Raw genomic sequence first — 21,043 nt, 5'->3', positions numbered from 1 at the left:
GTATAAAAAAAGGACTTTCATGTAAGCTTTAAATTTCCAGTTCATCAATTGCCACTCAGCAGTCTTTACCTTATCCTCTTCCTCTCCTTTCTTATATTGTTTTCCCATCTCGGAGTGAAGTTAGCTCTCATTCTATTCTCTCCCTGTGAAATACAACTCAAAGACCTTTGACTGAGGATAAAATGTGATATGCTGACATGCTATGTCAGAGTTGGAGTCAGCTGATTTACTAAAAAGCATTTGATAGAATTAAATTTTTTTTTACAAAAACATTGATACTTCAGAAAAAAACACAACAACGCCCTAGATGAAGACGTTTGTTTCTTTATTTATTTGCATCTTTGAAGCATTATGGAAACATACTTTTCAAGTTCACATATTTCCAACAGTGATAATATCCAATCAACAGATTGCTATTTATTTTTAGTTTGGTAAGGCACCAGGCATGCTACTGTGCCGACCTCCAATGCGGCATCAACATGTCTCTGCTGGTCATCAAAGAAGGCCTCTGCAGGCTAGGAGCTTTCTTAGGCCCTCCCACAAACACAGCTTCATCAAGCTCCACACCAGGTGCGCAGAGTGTTTAAAGCTCTGTAGCCAGGACAGCCTGCACTTCGAGATGTCACCAGGTAGGTACGAATGGGACACTTTTTGCCTTTATTATGCAACTTTTGCTGCAGTTTTATTAAAACCTCCAAGAATCCTTTGAATGGTCCCTGAATAGATGAAAGTGAAGAAGAGCAGTGATTCAACACATGACAATCTGGTCAAAGCAGGAAAGTGCATTAGGATAATTTAGCTGATATCAGTTTATTTGAATGTAATCTAGCAGACATTTTCTTTTCTTTGATTAAATATATATTGTTTATGGCATCACAGAAGAATAAAATAACTATAACCATATAGTTGGATGTGTTGTTTAAAAAAATGTTGTTTTTTAAAAAGGCAAATCATACCTTCTTCATTGGCTTTTCAACATTTTGCTTCTCATTCTTCAAGAATGCTTGTAGTCCAACCCCCTGGAACTCATTAGAGAAGAGGACAGCGTCACCATCGAAGGCAACACGCAGCTGATCCTCAGACACTGGCATGTCCTTCTTTGGGGTGAACATGATAGCAGCTGCTACACCTGATGCAGGGATATTAATTCACAGTAACACACAGAGTGATTAAAGTACAACAGCAGAAAGTGCACTTTGTCTTAAAGTTAGCACCACATTTAACACTTTTACCTTCATTCAAAGCTTCCTGAACCTTCAACCTGTTTGGTTCATCAGACAGGTACAGGTGGGTGTTGTTTCTTTTTAACTCACTCACAAGCTGATCTTCAGTCACAGGTAACAGAGTGATAAGTTCTTCCAGCCCTGCACACAAGAATGAATGAAAAGGCTGCTGGACAATCTGTTTTACCAAAACTGTTTAGATTTATCAGGATTAGTGCAATAGTGTTACTATTACTTACTTATATCTATTATTTTTTAATAACTTGCTTTTAGAGTCCTTACACCAGGCATGTCCAAAGTCCGGCAATTGGCCCGCGGTCCAGTTTTAATTGGCCCGCAAGTAATTTTATAAATAGAATAGAAAATGGCCCGCACTTCAACTTTTGCTTGAGTTTATTGCACTTCTTAGTTTTAACACCAGGGGGAGCTACTGTTGATCAAGGCAGTTGCTCCACCAAAAAGGACAATCACAGAAGAAATTTATCCCAAGTTACTAAACATGGCAGAACTAAAGAAGCGAAAGGTACAAAGTGTGAGTGCAGAAAATTTCAGACATGGTGGGACAGATATCCTGCAGGGTCAGCAACAGTATTTTTTTCGTGCTCAAATTGTCCAGAAAAAGGCTCCAATAGCAGCTATGAGGTCGCCCAACTCATGGCAGGACATGGCAAGCCTTTTTCAGATGGAGACCTCATAAAACACGGCCTCGTTAAAGTCACCGAAATAATGTGCCCGAAAAAAGTGCAGGACTTCAACAACGTCAGCATGTCCAGAAATACAGTTGTGCGACGCACTGAAGACTCGTCAGCCAACATTAAACTGCAACTGTCTGATAAAGCTGCGCTTTTGATTTTTACTCCATCGCATGCGATCCGAGCACCGTTGCCACAGACACCGCACAGCTGCTAATTTTTTGCGGGGAGTGGATGAGAGCACGAGCGCTTTAGGTGAGTAAAAAATATATTCCACACCCGTGTGTTAATATGCAGGTACACATGCTTCAAATATCAATAATGCGCATCAATTCTGTCACCACCCTGCTTTTGCGCACCACTTTCTTATATGCGTTTTTCTTGTTAACACACAGAGTACACGCCGCTGTGCACAGCACACGCAAAGTCAGCTGATCTCCTCTGATTCAGATCTGCTCCTTGATCAAGTGACATTTGTCCGGATTTTTGGCACGAGTGGCGTACGATCAGCACCGCGGCTGGATGGCCCGATTTACATACCCAGCGCAGCTGATACTCACCAGAATAATTCACTAAAATTATATGGACTCATGTTATTAAGTCCTGTTCAGTCAGCTTCAAACGAACGTTAATAGATGTTTTGCTAAGCCTAATAACGTAAATAACAAACTTGAAATGTACCCGTCCCATTTTCCCCTTTGTTGTTTTTTCTCTGTGCTGTAAATCTTCTGTCTAAGAAGAAATCTGAGGCTGCTGTTCTGAGAATGAGCTACCAAAGCTTTTTCTGAATAAATCAGTAAAGATCCATTTATGGAAAGCTGTGATGAAGGCAGTTTTGTCTTTAATTATATAAAACAATATAACACATTTGACCACTTTTAAGTGATTTTTAATACAGTAAAGTTAAGGTTATATACCTAATTTCTAGTAAGTGGCCCAGCCCCTCCTATATTTTTATGTATGTGGCCCTCAGCGAAAAAAGTTTGGACACCCCTGCCTTACACTAATAAAGTATTCTACTTTATTAGATTGTGTTTTTAGTTGTTTTGTTTTCTTATTGTAAGCCTGTCATTAATCTATGTAAAACTTTGAAGTGCATGAAAGGTGCTGTACAAATGAAGCCTGAATGATTTAGAAAGAGTGGTGGAGTAAACAAGAGTTAATCAGAATCACTTAGAAGAGGAAAAATTTTCTCAGTCTAATCATTTCCATTTATTCATTTTCTCAAAATTTAAAAGTTTCCTTATAAGACACATGTATTTGAATTAATAGTAAGTGTGTTTGGAGGTATCGTTAACTCACCATGTTCACGGATCTGATTCATGAGAAAGTCTGATGATGAGCTGTCATCGATTAGTATGACTTTAAAGAGCTCCTCATTCTCAGAGTAATCGTTTCTGAGTTCAGCATTGACTGCCTTCAGAGCCTGAGAGCAGGACAAGGAAGAGAAATGAAAACTGAGTGAATGCTGAATAACTGTGTGAGTGCAGTATTTATGTGCAGTTTCTGTGGTGCTTTTTCTTATGTGGTATATTCTCATCTTCCACAGTCATTAACATCTAACCACTGCATGCAATTGAGTGTGTGTGTGTTTTCCCCTCATAATATACGACCTCGACAAAGTCGAAGGCAGGGCCATAGCCCTGCTGTCCCTGCATGAAGAGGAGTCCCGAAGACATGGCAATGGTGACAGGGATCTCTGGTTCAGACTGAAGGAGAAAAAAAAAAGTTTAACATATTAACACCAACAATTCAATGAAGATATTCTTTATCATATTTTAAAGTAAATTTTGAACAAAATAGCACAAAACTGATATTCAGATATTGTTTTTTTTCCTCATTTGTATGTTTCTCATTATGTATCTTATCTCACTAATGTTTTGCACTTCCTGCTTGTTGGTAAGGTACTTTTAATGCTTTATCTGTGTGGGGACTTGTAATGAATCAGTTTTCAACCTTTAATCTCTCTCTGCCTATAAGACCTTAATGAAAATGACTGCATTTTCCTTGTGTTCCGTGAGATAAGTGCCAATACTGCAGGCTAGTTTTGCCTTCTGCTCTTGTGTGTGCTGTGATAACCCCTTTATACTTTCCCACTTTGTTACTGTTTTTTTTTCCACAATTTTTCCTAACACAAATCAAGCTGGAATCAAGGTACGATAGAAGTATGTGATTAAATTTGATTTTAATTTTAAGACACTGACTGTACACTGTTAATGCTGTCCTCTTATTAGACACTATACAGAGGGTATAAAGGTGGAATTCAGAGAATGAATCTCAGAATCATCACATAAAATTTATATGAATCTGTGCTACACTTGATGTAACATAACTCTGACCTTTAAGCCACAGTCATTGTGCCACATCGTGCACCGATCACACACTGCTCTTTTAATCCATCACAGTACAGAAAACTCACCTGTTTATCCTGCAGAGGATTTTCATGCAACTTTTAAATAACACAGTTAGTCTACCTCAGTTTCATTTCCAGCATGTATCACATACTCACATACTACTATAATACTATGGGATTTAACAGTTATCTGTATATGACAATGAAAAATGTGTCTAATTTGTTAAAAGAAAAGAGGTTTACAGGAGTATACTGCAACAGTTGGTGTCGGGTACAGGAAGAAAATTCAATGACTCTCTTCATACCTGTGTATATTTTTTATTTTTATTGAATACTTAAAACAATTTTACACCTTATTTCAAAAGATGATGCAGTTATAGAAATATTCATAAAAACTGCTATAACAGACATATTGGCAGGGATAGCTCGGGTTTGAATCCACTGAATGGCTACACTGAGCAAGATATCGTCCCAACACACTGCTCTCCAGGCACTGGGGTGGCTTGGTGGCTGCCCACTGTTTCACTGAGTGAATGGGTTAAATGCAGAGGACTAATTTCCCCATGGGGATTAATAATAATAAAATATACATTATTAAATTATATTTTCTTGTTAATAGTGCACAGCTTTCTGACATAGTGAAAAGAAAATCACAAAAGATGGCACACCATCATCCACCAGCAGAGCATATCTTTCACTAAGTTGTTAAAACTACTACATAATTACCACACACCAGCATATATTAATACATCAAAAACTGACTTACTGAAGAAGTTGTGCCCTCACTCATCGTGCTTCTTAAAGTAGGAACACTGATAGAAATAAACTTGAATTTCTTCGGTTTGCTGAATGCAGAACAGTAGCTGCTGTTTGTCTTTTTGATTCCAACTAGAAAAGTCATGATGTAGAACCTGTGGAGCCTGTTGCCATGCTATTTGTTGTGATTGTCTGACGGTGGTGTGACAAGTCCATTGTGTCTGAAGAACTACAAAAGTCATTTCTTATGAAGTGAAACTAAAACAACAAAGTGCTCATATTAATCAGATCAATTATTTCTCAACATTTTTCTGTTCTTTCACAAAAAAAGCATTCAACGTTTAAAGAGTTTTAGTAGCAACAATGATAACAATAATAACTGGAAAAATCAGAGAAAGAATAGAAATATGAATAGAACAAATAAAAAAACAAAAGACAAATATAAAAGATACCAGGCAGTAATAAAAAATAAAGTCTGCCAGTAAATGAAGAAATAAACAAAATTTTAAAGAAGAGACTTCGATCAAAAAGTCCCTTTTCTGATCTCCATGAATTCTTCATATATATATATATATATATATATATATATATGTGTGTGTGTGTGTGTGTGTGTGTGTATGTGTGTGTGTATATCAGGGCTCTAGACTAACTTTTTGCCACGGGCGCACCGGCACAAAAGTTAGGCGCACTCAAATTTTTCAACCACATCGCTTAACACCGCAGTTTTACATGTGCACTTTTTTGGGGGGGAAATTGCAGTCCATACAAACAATATTCATTTCTAAATTATTAACTAACAATCTTGTGCTTAAAGTGCTTTGTCAATATTGTAGAAAATGTTAAACTTAATCATCATCTCGGCTCCTCTGATGACCTGTTTGCTGCTGCCTGCTGCTGAAAGGCAGTGGGGAGAGGGGACACTTGGGCAGTGCATTTATTGCAGCATATAATGTGTTTTCTGGATACACTGTGCTTTTTCAGCATTCAAAGATTGATGGCACCGTGTCAGAGCACTGGCTATGAATTTCAGATTGATCAGGCCTTAACAAAAAAGTTATCAATCGTTCTTTTCATCTTTTCTTATTACCCACAGCTACATCCACTTCTGTCGGGCCTAGGCTGCTCACTAGGGCTGGGTATCATCACTGATTTCTATAATCCATTCGATTCCGGTTCTCAAAGTCCTGATTCGATTCAATTTTCCTCAGACAGTCAGAAATATTATAATTCTGATCATTTATCAGTACTGATACATGTGAGACTTCATCAGAATTGTGAACATCACAGCAGATGCCTTTGTGTGAAAGTAACTGAGAATAAAACACAGAAAAACATGAAGGAGATTTTTCTGGTCTGGCTTTTTATAGCAGATAACCTTAAAAATATTCTGCAATTTTGCATAATTTTAAAAAGTTTAAATTTCTTCAGTATTGAACAGCAGAAATTAGGCTTTTTTTGTCCGAGGTCATTTAAGTGAAAAAAAGAAAAAAAACAGCGGCCGACAGCGCTGTAAACAGCGGTAGACTGGTGGGTAATAAGTGAATGAATAATGCAGAAAACAGAGATTTGAGATGGGAAACTGTTCTTGAAGTACACACACAGAGAGAGAGAGAGAGAGCTGTGCATGAAGTGTGATTTTTATCGTGGTGGAAGCAAAATAGTAAAAGTAAGAGGGAATTCATGACGACATTGGTCAAATGTGAAGCGTAGTTTGCTGCTTCTTTTGCTGCTGGCTCGGCGAATTTTGGTTGGAGAGAGACAAAACCTGCAGCTCAGAATCTAGCGCAAAAAAGATGTAAACACAGCGCGGACCCGACGCATCAGAATCGGTGAGCTCCGACAGCGTGTCCGTGTACGGGCCGTCGGGTGAGAAAGTCGAGAAAGAGAAAGCTGATTCTGATGCGTCGGGTCCGCGCTGTGTTTATGTCTTTGTGTGGAATCCGTGTACCTGCTCTCATTTGCTGTTTGGTGGTTGTTGAAATAGTTTTGTGAGCTTTAATCTGAGAATCTGGCGTTTCTGACAAAACACAGTTATATTTAAAAGTCGATTCAGGATTTAATGAATCGATATCGCTTTATTCAAGCTACTCACCTCTCTCTTCCAACTGCACTTTCAACTGGACCACGGCCAATTAGAGAGGTCCCGCCCCTGAATATCTGATTGGTTTAGTCCACGATAGGGGCATAATGTGTGTCTGTTGTTGACCACACGGAGAGTTGCAGAGATATATTTTTTTTTTGTTACCCGAACAGTTGGTCGCACCGGTGCGACCAAATTTTTCAATGGTGTGACTAAAAAAAAAAATTTGGTCGCATTTGCGACCAAATTGGTCACACTCTAGAGCCCTGTATATTGTTCAGTCCTGGTCCACATTTCAGACCCACATGCCCTGTTTCACACAACAAAACCAATTTCAATTCCACCTTGTTTTTATTGTTTGTATTGGTTTTTTCTTGTGTGTTAGTGAAAAATTATAAAAGTACCTGTACAAAAATGCAGCACGAGCCAAGGTTTGAATACTAGATGTTCACATCACCTATCATCATAGTAATATCATTCTTATAATTAATCTGTGATTTTCCCATAGTGAGCTGGTGATCAATAAGCTGATCAATCAAGTTAGAAATGTTCATTTCAAAATTTATCAGTGTTAAATTGATCTAATTAAATATGGAAAAATTCATATGTTTCTGTTTCTGGGCCTGTGCATCCAGGCTGATTTACCATGACGACACTGATGGCAGCACAGTGGCACGGTGGTTAGCACTGTTGCCGCACAGCAAGAAGGTCCTGAGTTCAATTCCACCATCAGGCCGGGGGCTTTCTGTGTGGAGTTTGCATGTTCTCCCTGTGTTTGCGTGGGTTCCCTCCGGGTACTCCGGCTTCCTCCCACCGTCCAAAGACATGCAGTTTGAGGGGATAGGTTAATTGGATAATCCAAACTGTCACTAGGTGTGAATGTGAGCGTGAATGGTTGTCTGTCCCTGTGTGTTGGCCCTGCGACAGACTGGCGACCTGTCCAGGGTGTACCCCGCCTCTCGCCCTATGACAGCTGGGATAGGCTCCAGCGCCCCCCGCGACCCTGGAAAGGATAAGCGGAAGCGAATGGATGGATGGATGGACACTGATTTTTATTGCAACTCATCGCAGCTGGTTAGCTCCATATCTCACCTCCAGCCTGGACACCTCTGAGTCTTTTGAAAAATGTTATGACTCAAATGTTGTGAATGAATGTTTAAAGGCATGTTAGACCTAAACAGGCTGAACAAGTCTGTAGCTTTTCTGGCTATTGATGTAACGTGGCATTTAAAGTGATGATTGAGATTCTCAGAGATGTTAAAAAATGCTTATACCTTTTGTTATTCACACACCTAGGTGAAAGTCCTTTATTTTTGTAATTGTTTTTGTTTTCTGATTGTATAATTGGGCATTTTTTAATTTTTTATGAACAAGCTCATCCTGCTCCATTTGTATAATAAAACATAATATTTACCTGTTTTAATAAAACATAATTTTTACAGCTTGTTCATCAAATGATTACGGTGATGATCTGGATGGTTCTTCTTTACTCTTGATTCCAGCAAACAGCTGATTCATTAAAAAATAAAAGATGAGATGTTTCCTTTTTTTTCATCTTTGAAACAATATGGAGACATATTTTTCAAGTTTACATGTTTCCATCAGTTATAACATGATCAGTTTATGACTCCAATGAGTAAATTGTTATTTTTTGTTACTTTGGTGAGGGCACCAGGCATGCCGCTGCGCCACTCTCCAAAATTCAGTTTATGTTTTCACAATTTAAAATGTAAATTGTGAAAACATAACACGAAATTGCCATTCAGATATTTTTTTCTTGTTTGACCTTTGCACTCAGACATAATGGATCAGATTATTGCACTTTCCACTTGTTGGTAATGTGCTTCTTATGCTTTATCTGTATTTGTTCTGGGACTTGTTATAAATCTGTCATGGTATTGGGTCACGGACCCAGTGTTTCGTGTTTATTAGTTAATATTCTTGGATTATTGTCATTCATGGTTTTCTGCTAGTGTTTATTTTTAGTTCCTAGACTTTAGGTTTCTGTTTCTTTGCCTTCCCCGTGTTCCACCTTTCATGTCTCGTCACTCTTGTCTCCATGTTCCCTCTGTCTCTCCAGTCAGTCAAATCTGCGTCTGTGTGAATGTCTTGTGTTTCCTGTTTTACTTTGACAGTCCCATGTCCTATATCAGTGTATTCAGTTTTGCTTCTTCCCCGTCTCATCATTTCTGATTATTCCCAGCTGGTTTCCCTCCTGTCTCCTATTCCTTCGTTACTCCCTTGTGTATTTAAGCCCTGTTTTTTTCCTTTGTCCCTTGCTGTGTCATACACCCTTAGTGCTGTGTGTTGTCTCCGTGCTTCTGATTCCTGTTATTGCTTCTCATCAGTTCTTTGTTTCTGGTTTCCTAGTTTTCAGAGTCTTAGTTTCCAAGCATCTAGTTTTTATGTTTTGCTCATTGTATTCAGTGTTTGGGGTTTTTTCCAGCAAATAAAGCTGCTGCCTTGAGTTTACCTTTTCATGTTTGGGTCGTCATCCTGCCTGCCACACAGCGATCATGACAAAATCCATCTTTAGTCTTTAATCTCTTTGGAGAGTAGTTAAATGTATAGATTTATAGGTAGTGACTGGTTATTTTGTGCCTCATACGCAGTGTTGGGACTAACACGTTATTAAGTAATGCGTTACTGGTTGGTGTGTTGCCGGGGTTGTGGGCGGGTGGGTGTATGGGGGCCCAGTCCTGGCGCAGGGTGCCGCCTGTGCATCGAACCACCTGGGGGGCTCTTCAACTGGTGGGGGAGGTTGTCACATCCTGCAGGAGCCTTCCTCTCTTCAGGAACTCTCTCTGCAGGAGGAGATACAGGAGAGGTGGAGGAAGATCTCAGCCTGGGCGTCTATTGTCTTGTGTAGTCTGGAAGATGAGTGGATGATGGGGTGGGTGCAGTTTTCTCTGTGGTGGGGTTGGGTGGACTGTCCCGGGCTCTGTGGGGCCGGGAGGCGCTGCTCCACTGGGCCCCAGTCTGGATGGGCCTGGGCCCCCCTTTCCCTGGCGGGTTGCAGAGTATGGGGTGCCTACTGGGGTCAGCGGGGAGCTGACCCCAGGAGGGGTCACTGCCCTCCTTCCTTCCCTCCCCATCTCCAGCTGCCTCCCTCTTCCCGCTCCACCACAATCACCCACACATGCAGGGCCTTGGGGTAGGTGTGTCACCAGGGTGCAGAGGAGACATCCCCCCCTCTGTCCCCTTCTGGCTGCCTCTGCCTCAATTTTATCCCACAACTTAATCATTCACATTACTCACACTCTCATTACACATACATAGGATCTAGGATCTTGGGGTGGGCACACACTGATTCCAATCACCATCAGGGGTGTACACCTCACCCCTGGCGTCGCTGCCCACCTCTCAATTTTAAATACACGTAGACATTGAGGGCTAGCAGGAGGGGCTATACGCTTACCTGCTGCTCTGGCAGGTAGCTCCATGCCCTCCTGGGTTTTAAATGCACCTTAGAACACACATACATCAACACTACATATGAGCGGGTGGAGGGAGGTTTGAGTCTTCCTACACCCCCGTTCTCTGCGGCCTGCTGGGCGGGGGGGCTAGGAGGAGGAGTTGGCCGTCCGACTGGGGTCTGGAATGTGGGGCCTCCCTGCTGCTGCGGAGTCGGGGCAGTCTGCTTCTCTCCACCCCAGGGAAAAGGGTAACACCACCTGGGTCTGGGTGCAGTTTCCCCCTCCAGGGGCAAGGGTACCCAGACCCGGGGCTTAGAGTACACTTGGGGAGTGTGATTGTGTGTACAGTGTCTCTCTGTCTGTCTCCACGTTGGGTGAGTGTTGAGAGCATGAGGGTGGGAATAGATGTTTGTATCTGTGTGTGCCTGTTTGTCTGTGTCTATATGTCAGGTTGGGTATCAGACGCCACCTCTCTGGGGACATCTCAGGCCCTCCAAGGTTTGAGGCCCATCTCCCCCACCACTTCCCTGCTGGTGGCAGACGCCCTCAGACATCGGTGCGTTGGTGGTTCTTTGTGTCCGGGGTGGGCGCCCAGGTACCCACCGGCTCACTCCTTGGCGGCTGCTTATCGGGGCCTGGAGCCTGGGGCTCGCTCGGGCCACACCGGGATGGGGTGCCTCGGCCTCTCGGCCCGGAGCTCGGTCACTCTGGCACAGCTGGCTGCCGGCGGAGCTCACGGGCACGTCACTGCAACCCCCCCTGGCTTCTGCTCCGCGGCTGCTGAGTGACCCCTCATCTGGGACTCTCCTCAGCTCTTTCTGGGATAGTGGCGCGGCTGCCCTCTGTTGGTCTTCCTTGGTCTCTTGTGTTCTGGGGGCCTCTGGATGTCTGGAGTTTTGATCTCCTCCATACCTGCTTCATGCCCTGGAGGTCGGGGCAGTGGCCCCCCACACCCTCTAGCAGATCATTACATGAAGGAACCTCTTAAAAACAAGCGCGTTCATGCTCATAGGTGTACACACGGGTGATCACACACACAAACTACACCCTTTTTGGCTCCTACCTCAAAGCACACTGTGCGCTGTCGATCTTATGTGCTGCACCATAATGTTTAATATTTAGTATTTACTGTCATATTCCATATATCATTGTGATGATGTTTATTACTCTTGTCTTCTTCTGCTTGCTTTCTTTTTCTTTCTCAACAGGTGATCCAGGTGATCGATATGTTTTTTTTTTGTCTGCTTATTCTGATGGTTTTGTTTTTGCCCTTTTCCCCATCCCTCTTCTCAGGTGTTTTTTTCTTTCCTCTTTCTTTCTCCCTTTCTTTCCACCAGTCAAGTCTGTCCCGTATTCAGCAAGTGAAAATAAAATAAACAATAAAAGGTGAATCAGATGGACCATTACGGCAAGGCTGGGATGGTCCATTTGGTAAAGTAAATCCGTTGGGCATCTTTCTTCGCCTTTAGACAATAATTCTGATGGCAAAAGAACCAAACGGGACAGGTTAGAAAAAAAAAAGAAAAAAAAAAAAGTAATGCGTTACAGTAACTACATTATTATTGTGGTAACGAGCACGGTAACTAGTTATTATGCCCAAACCAGGAACGCGTTACTCGTTACTGGGATTTAGATAGGCTCGTTACTCGTTACTTCGTGTGGTGCTATCGCGGAGCTTCCACAGATTCAGTAACATTAGCAAGTGGTGGAGGCCAGCAGGTGGATGAAGGAAAAGGGAGGCAAGAGGAGAGACCCGAAGCGGCCGCCGGTCCGCGTGTCAGGTGAACTGAACTTCAGGTAAGAAGTTATGACCTGCAGTCTATCTGGGTCAGATATAAACCAAGTTATGTGGAGTTTATTTTCGTTATGCTGACTTTTTCGTACTGGGTACTAGCTAGCATGACGGAGTTTCTATACAGCTGGGTGGGTGCTATGTTACTGATGTTGAACTTTATTTTGTCCATACGGTTAATTATTAGAGTTTCCAACCGTCCTGTAAAAAACAGAATCGTCTCGTAGTCAGAGAAAATATCACGCATTTCGTATTGAGGTGAAAAGGAACAGTTTGTCCCGTACTTCAGCTAGAATGAAAAAGACACAAAGCTGAAGCTGCACAGCTGCCTCTTCTTCTCTCATTCTCTCCCCCTCCCTCTCCTGTTTCTACTTCAATCATGAAACTGATCAATGATCAGCTGATCGGCTTTTCTCTCTTGTTTGTTTATCGCCCACTTTGCGCCAGAAAGAGGAAACCAGCGGATGTCGCGCTAAACAACAGCAGCAGTTTAAGCTTGATCAGCTGTTGTTAGAATTTATTTAATATTAATTTCTAGTATCAGCTGATGTTTGCTGGAGCCACAGCTGTAAAGCTGCTGGTCATGATATCAGTTTGGTTATCTGGTGAGAGGGAAACATGAAGATGAAACCAGGAGATGTCCTTACTGAATCATCACAGCTGAACAGGTGATGGAGAAACAGGTTTACCTTTTAGGTGACATGAATGAGTTGAAGGGAAGTTATGAGCTGTTTCTGAGAGACAAATAACACCAGGATCCTTTTCTATGTAGCTGACAGCTGGAAACTGTGCAGGGGCGGGTCTAGCAAAGTGTTGCCAGGGGGCCAGGTAGGGCATTAACAGGGAAAGCGGGGGACTGTCACGGCTGGGGCAGCAGTCGTGTTGTGAAGTGAAAGGACCCAAGATGCAGACGGCAGTGGAGATGCAGGTGGAGATTTATTTACAGTGAAAAGCCCAAGGTGAGGGCAGAACTGAACATGAACCTAAACTGGGAAAACTAACACAAACAGAGGACACGATGCGAGGAACAGAGAGACACGGGGATATACCTAAATGATGCGGAGAAATGCAGACAAACGCAGAAGAACGCAGACAAACGCAGACGAGCCAACAACGAGCACAGACCGACACCCACTAAATATACACACACCAGGTAATCGGGTAATCACACACAGGAGGGGAGAACAGCTGATCCTAATATACACGACGACCTGAGGATACAAGCTGAACACGATAACAGACACAGACCTTCAGAACAGAAAAGGAAATCCAGAACACGAGCCTTCAAAGTAAAACAGGAAACATACAGACTGTTTTACAATACGAGGACATGACAGAGCACCGAGGACAGACACAGGTAGGGCTGATAAAACACTGAGCTCCAGATTCAACCCTAAACTACTACAAAATCAGAATAAACACAAGGCACAAAATGAACTTCAAGGAAACACAAAACGCTGGGTCAAAATGACCCAGGATCATGACAGCACCCCCCCTCCAAGGGCTGGCTCCAGACAGCCCAAAACAAAAACAGACGACCAACCCAGGGCGGGCGGCAGGGGGTCCAGGAAGGAGGGAGCAAAACCAAACAAAAACAAACTCCAGCGAACCGAATGGATTGTCCAAAACACAACATGCACACACTGGAGTCCTCGAACAGGGTCCCAAAACACAGTTCAGGAGGCCGGCCCGGAGGCTGACAACTCAGGAGTCTGAAACAGTTCACCTCCGGAGGCCGGCCACGTTGGCGACACAAATCCAAAAGCCGACCGCGCGGAAGGCAGCGGTGGCGAAGTGGAGACAGTTCAGGGGGCCGTCCATGCACACGGCAACGGGCAAACAGTTCAGGGGGCCGTCCGTGCACACGGCAACGGGCAAACAGTTCAGGGGGCCGTCCGTGCACACGGCAACGGGCAAACAGTTCAGGGGGCCGTCCGTGCACACGGCAACGGGCAAACAGTTCAGGGGGCCGACCGTGCACACGGCAACGGCGGTGGCAGAGCAGGTCCGGAGGTTGGCCGCGAAGCCAGCGGTGGCGGCGAGTTCTTTCAGGAGGCCGCCCTCGACGGCCATGATGCCAGCTTAGAGGCCTGGAAAGCGGCCAACAAGGATGAGGTGGCACAGGGCGAGCTGGCTCTGACGGCAGTGTTGACGAGGCTGAGGCTGACTCGGAGGCTGCAGCCGGAGCTGGACCAGGCGGCGAGGCAGGAACAGAGGCTGACTCGGAGGCTGCAGCCGGAGCTGGACCAGGCGGCGAGGCAGGAACAGATGCTGAAGCCGGACCAGGCGGCGAGGCAGGAACAGATGCTGAAGCCGGACCAGGCGGCGAGGATGAAGGCGCGGAGGCTGAAGCCGGACCAGGCGGCGAGGATGAAGGCGCGGAGGCTGAAGCCGGACCAGGCGGCGAGGCAGGAACAGATGCTGAAGCCGGACCAGGCGGCGAGGATGAAGGCGCGGAGGCTGCAGCTGGCGAGGATGAAGGCGCGGAGGCTGCAGCTGGCGAGGATGAAGGCGCGGAGGCTGCAGCTGGCGAGGATGAAGGCGTTGCGGGGGCTGGGCCAGGCGACACTGAAGACGAAGCGGACTCGGAGGCTGGACCAGACGAGGATGAAGCCGGAGCTGGACCAGGCGAGGATGAAGCCGGAGCTGGACCAGGCGACGGCGTGGGTGAAGCTGATGAGGATGAAGCTGCTGCTGGAACAGCTGGTGGCTGGACGGGCTCCTCGGGCCCCCCAGCAGACGAGGAAGGAGGCTGGACGGGCTCCTCGGGCCCTCCAGCTGACGAGTCAGGAGGCTGGACGGGCTCCTCGGGCCCTCCAGCTGACGAGGCAGGTTGCTGGACGGGGTCCTCGGGCCCTCCAGCGGAGACAGGAGGCCGGAGCGGTCCCTCGGACCCCCCAGCTGACGAGGCAGGTTGCTGGACGGGCTCCTCGGGCCCTCCAGCGGAGACAGGAGGCTGGAGCGGTCCCTCGGACCCCCCAGCTGACGAGGCAGGTTGCTGGACGGGCTCCTCGGGCCCTCCAGCGGAGACAGGAGGCCGGAGCGGTCCCTCGGACCCTCCAGCTGACGAGGCAGGTTGCTGGACGGGCTCCTCGGGCCCTCCAGCGGAGACAGGAGGCCGGAGCGGTCCCTCGGACCCTCCAGCGGAGACGAGAATGGGCTGGCCGGGCTCTCCAGAACCCCCAGCGGACATGAGGACGGGCTGGCCGGGCTCTCCAGAACCCCCAGCGGACATGAGGACGGGCTGGCCGGGCTCTCCAGAACCCCCAGCGGAGACTAGAATGGGCTGGCCGGGCTCTCCAGAACCCCCAGCGGAGACTAGAATGGGCTGGCCGGGCTCTCCAGAACCCCCAGCGGACATGGTCACAGAACCAGCGGGCACAGGGGCCCCTGGCACACATCGGGCTGATTGCAGCTGCGGAGCACTGGCCCTGCTCAGGCAGCGACAGCTGGGTGCAGTCCTCAGCTGGAGTCTTAGCCTTCAGGGGTCCAGAGTGGGCTGAGGGCTGAAACTCAGCCTCTGGGGAGGCCCTGAAGTGCATCACAGTTTCTGAGATGGCCAGCTTTTGAGGACTGATAACAATATGGTGTTGTTTGTCTCTCTGCTTAGACTGAACAGATGAAAAACAGGTCTTTTCGGGTTGGATCGACTTAGCTTGTTGTACAGGAGGAGTAGGTGAAGATGACGACTGAATAGGTGGCTGATCTGAGGGTGACTGAAGTAAAGGTTGGAACAATAATGGTGGCGAAGTTGGAGACTGAGCTGATGATAAGGCTGATGATTCTTTTACCAACTGAGCTATAGACTGGGAAATGGACTGTAACATAGTTTGTAATAAGTCTGGCTGTGACTGTAACTGAGCTATGGGTTGTGAGGCTGAATGTGATGGAGGTGACGACTGAGCGGCTAACTGAGCTAGTGGCTGCTGTGCGGCTAGCTGAGCTCCTAGAGGCTGGGCAGCTAAGTGAGCTCCTAGAGGCTGGGCAGCTAAGTGAGCTCCTAGAGGCTGGGCAGCTAAGTGAGCTCCTAGAGGCTGGGCAGCTAAGTGAGCTCCTAGAGGCTGCTGGGCAGCTAAGTGAGCTCCTAGAGGCTGCTGGGCAGCTAAGTGAGCTCCTAGAGGCTGCTGGGCAGCTAAGTGAGCTCCTGGAAACACATTCTTAGAAACGACAGTTGCAGGTGAGCCAGGGAAAACACCATAGTCCTTACTGGCTGCACAAAAAACGGCCCCAGAATAAACAGTCCTTAAACTGGAAGGCTTGTGGTTACTGTCTTTTTTACTCACCACAGCCGGCAACTCAGAAGTCTCAGGACACGGCTGTGGCGATGGGCGTCGGCGGCGTGAACGTCGCTTCCCTCTGGGGGATAGCACTGACCGGCCGGGTAATTCCACATCCGGCGTGCCAGGCCGCAGATTCCCCGGCGGGCAGAGCAAAGCATTCGCCGCCGGGCTGGGTTGGGAAGCGGTAGCGGCTGGAGGGTGAAGATGAAGCTCGTTGAGGATGAAGTCCTGTGCGAGCGGGTGAAGAGAGTCCAGAAGCCAGGGGTGAGTAGATATTAACTGCTGTAGCCTGGCTTCTACAGCGCGGCTGAGTTCCCCTCCCTCATGTTCAAGCCACAGGTTAACCAACCTCGAAGCAGTGTCAATTAATTCCTCCCGAAACTCCTGGGAGGGTGCGGATGCTGCTGGGTCCATGTTTGGTCGGCTCGTACTGTCACGGCTGGGGCAGCAGTCGTGTTGTGGAGTGAAAGGACCCAAGATGCAGACGGCAGTGGAGATGCAGGTGGCAGTGGAGATGCAAGTGGAGATTTATTTACAGTGAAAAGCCCAAGGTGAGGGCAGAACTGAACATGAACCTAAACTGGGAAAACTAACACAAACAGAGGACACGATGCGAGGAACAGAGAGACACGGGGATATACCTAAATGATGCGGAGAAATGCAGACAAACGCAGAAGAACGCAGACAAACGCAGACGAGCCGACAACGAGCACAGACCGACACCCACTAAATATACACACACCAGGTAATTGGGTAATCACACACAGGAGGGGAGAACAGCTGATCCTAATATACACGACGACCTGAGGTTACAAGCTGAACACGATAACAGACACAGACCTTCAGAACAGAAAAGGAAATCCAGAACACAAGCCTTCAAAGTAAAACAGGAAACATACAGACTGTTTTACAATACGAGGACATGACAGAGCACCGAGGACAGACACAGGTAGGGCTGATAAAACACTGAGCTCCAGATTCAACCCTAAACTACTACAAAATCAGAATAAACACAAGGCACAAAATGAACTTCAAGGAAACACAAAACGCTGGGTCAAAATGACCCAGGATCATGACAGGGACAAGGAAATACTTTTCTTTCTTATTCTCATTTAAAATGTCTAGCTTTTAAAAAAAATAATTTTCTGAGTCTTACAACAAACAATTGATAGATTGATACATATATACCATCAGAACAGTGTACATCACTGTCACAAGAGTGTTTATTTTCATTCAAAGGCTTTATGATTTTTCCTATAATGGTGGGCCGGTCTCTAGTCAAAATGCCCGGGCCGATTTTTTGTCCCAGTCCAGCCCTGTATGCAGCTCATCTGCAGTCTGATGTTACCTACATCTTCCTATTCAGAAGGCAGAATTTCTGAGTTCTGAGTACAATCGAAAGCACCACGACTGCAGTTTTTGTGTTGGATGTAAAAAGCAGGCTAGAATCATGCGGCAGTCAACGACGGTCCAGGCGTGGGATTTCTCTCGTGGAAATGTGCACATTATGTTTTCCTTGCTATTGGTAGGTGGCACAGTGCACTTGTGGCAAGTAAGCAAGCTAGAAGACTGGCAATCTTGCTGGGTATCCAGTTACGGAAGCAACACATTAACAAGAGAATTCTGAGTAAAACCAAAGTTACTTTCCCTAGTAACTAGTTACTCTGAAAGTAACGAGTAACTTGAAGTAACTGAGTTACTTTTGATAGAAGTAACTAGTAATGTAACTAAGTTACTAATTTAAAGTAACTTACCCAACACTGTTCATACGTGTTTCATAACTGATGTTGCTTCAAATCCCATAACTTGAGCTCCCCCAAGTGCAGTATTGACTTTGTCCACTTAGGAAATCATTACCGACTAACACACTGGTTACTGTGACTGTGACCAAGCAAACACAACAAGCCTGTTCACTTTGTTCTCACCTTCACTGGCAGGCTTCACATGCAGGGGCGGATCTAGAAGGGTGGCATGGGGTGGCAAGTGCCACCCTAAAATGATCCCTTGCCACCCCAAGTGGCACCCCAGTTTTGGATATGACAGTGTTGTTTATTAAAATAAGATAGCATTAACAGTTTGAGCGTAGTTACAGTCAACAGTGAATATAAATGCTAAAACTGAATATATTGCATAGTGTCCCCCCCCCCTCCACCATTAACAAATGGTTCAGCCCATAGCAGGACTGTAGGACATTTTGTCAGAACACCGGCTTTTTTCTTGTTTTCAGTAGCAAGCGATGCTTATGATTGTGCCAGAGCAGATTTTGAACAACACCATGGGAGTTTTGGATTTTACACAGGTGGTTGGATGTTACACTCTGGAAATGGAAGGAAGGTGAGTGTTATTAACCCTCTGGGGTCCACGGACACGCTGCACCTCCAAATCACATGACTATTTTAAGCTGACGTAGCAACAAGCTGCAGCCACGCTGAGTCTCTATTTCAGCCCACATTGAAAGTTCGGACTTCAAAGTTTTTAAATGTTAATTACAGGCCAGTAAATCCAGAGTTTTGATAATATATATAAGCCATGCTTTTTTCTAAATACTGTCGTCACGTTTTTTATGTGTGTGTGTGTATTTTAAGCGTTTTCTAAGGACAGTGCCAAAACAGTAAAGAAAGGAAAAGAAGCCACCTCTTTCCTATCGGTGGAAAAATGTACCATGTCGACCAATTAAAAAAAAAAAGTCAACATGTGGGATTTGGTTGTTTAGGGAGAGGGGAAAGTTTTGAGAGTGACGGTAACGGCAGCGAGACAGAGCGAGCGAGTGAGAGAGAGAGAGCAAGAGAGTTTTTTGATGTGGGAGATTTGTGACGTTTAGTGTAGAGTGTATACTTAGTGTGTTGTGTTGTCTTGTGTAGTTGTTCTGTTGTGTGGTCGTTTTGTTTTGTGTGTCAGTGAGGGCACTAATGAATGTCACTAAGGCACATTTGCAATGTAAACACTGTCACTAAGTAGAAAACCAGCGGAGTGATACACCTCCTGTTGTCAGGCCTGCAGGTTTATCCCTGTGCTGTTCTCCTCTGTCTTTTGGTGGAAAAACTTTTTTTTACTGGCACACATCATTTGTGGGGCATCTTATTGCTACACCTGATTGTTCTCTCATTTTAGTTTTAGTAATATTTTTAAATGGTTGTACAAAATGAAAGAAATGGCAGGTGTATTGGCTGAATTTTTAGATAAATAGTTGTATATGTTTACAAAATGTACAATTTATATTTGCATTTCAAGTTATAAAAATTTACTCAACATGTCTGTTTTTTTTTTACAGTAAAAAAGTACTACTAGGATTTTAAGTTCTTTGTGTGATTTCAGATCAGTAATACTAATGCAGTATGTCAGTGACAAAAAAAAAAAAAACTAAATTCAGTTGAGCTGAAAAGAATGATACCAAACAAGGCAAGGGGAAAAAATAAAATGAAACAATCTGAGGATGAAATACAAACGTAAACTCAAAAGGAGTCAAAAATGGCCGGCTGTATTTCAGACCTCAGTGGGTTAATCCAACAAATCATGAAAAATTAGGTTTAAATTTTTGTTCATGACAGTGCAGATTTCTGACATTTTGTGTAATTTAAGCATGTAACAGTTGAGAGGTCTGGAAAATGCTTTTGCCATGATGTAATCTGTAATTTCCACAAAGCATGCTGATCAGTGTGATTTTCAATGATTGAACTGTAGTAGAGACGAGCAAACATATTGGTACATCTGAGAAGAGAGAACTTTTGTTATGAAAATGATTTTAATCTTTTACACATGATTGCATTTGAGCTTATTAAAGAGCTGTGGCTCCTGGTCAAGTGAAGGTCAGAAACTCTTGGCAGACGTTAAGGATCAGCCAATACACGGTGAGGAGGACAGGAGCTCTGAAAGGAATGGCAACACACCTGCTTACATACGCCTGGAGTGATTTTTATCTTTTATTACTTATATTCTTTAAAGTTAAGATTTAAGTTTTTATCATTTATACCTTATATCTGTTGAGTAAGTTTTAAGTTTCAGTTCAGTTTGAGTAAGTTTCCTTCATGGTTCGAGTGTGACATTTACCCTAGAGATCACACAGAGTTCAGCTGTGTAGGTGCACAGGCCTGATGTCTGGCTAAGACGAGCAGTGTGAGGTTAGCAAAGGTGCAGACGGGGTCATGACACATACATAGCCTACATGGCAGGCACCCACACACACACACACACTCTCACACACACACACACACACCATAACAGATCTATTTTGGTAGGTAAGAAGTCAAGATGTGTTTTTGCTGCAATTGCAAATTGTGCCGGCAGATTGTCAGATGCTTACAGGAAGTATACCTGATCTACGGGAAGATAAGGAAGCGTACGTGGGGTGACACCGGGATGGAGATGAGACGTGATGTTCTGTAAAACTATGGTAAAGTTAGCAGGAACATTTTGTGGTTTAAGTGATGTAAGCTGTACTTTGTCTATTTTTG

The 21,043-nt window shown here is 44.9% G+C and overlaps 1 pseudogene; it reads right to left on the bottom strand.

Moving 5' to 3' along the window:
• Positions 1-413: 413 nt before the first annotated feature.
• LOC116328634 lies at positions 414-5,109 on the bottom strand (annotated as a pseudogene).
• Positions 5,110-21,043: the final 15,934 nt, after the last annotated feature.

This window comes from Oreochromis aureus, linkage group 19, assembly GCF_013358895.1.
Source record: "Oreochromis aureus strain Israel breed Guangdong linkage group 19, ZZ_aureus, whole genome shotgun sequence".
In the NCBI taxonomy this organism is placed as follows: domain Eukaryota; kingdom Metazoa; phylum Chordata; class Actinopteri; order Cichliformes; family Cichlidae; genus Oreochromis; species Oreochromis aureus.
Note: the sequence above shows the minus strand (reverse complement) of the source record. Positions and strands in the feature narration are given on the sequence as shown.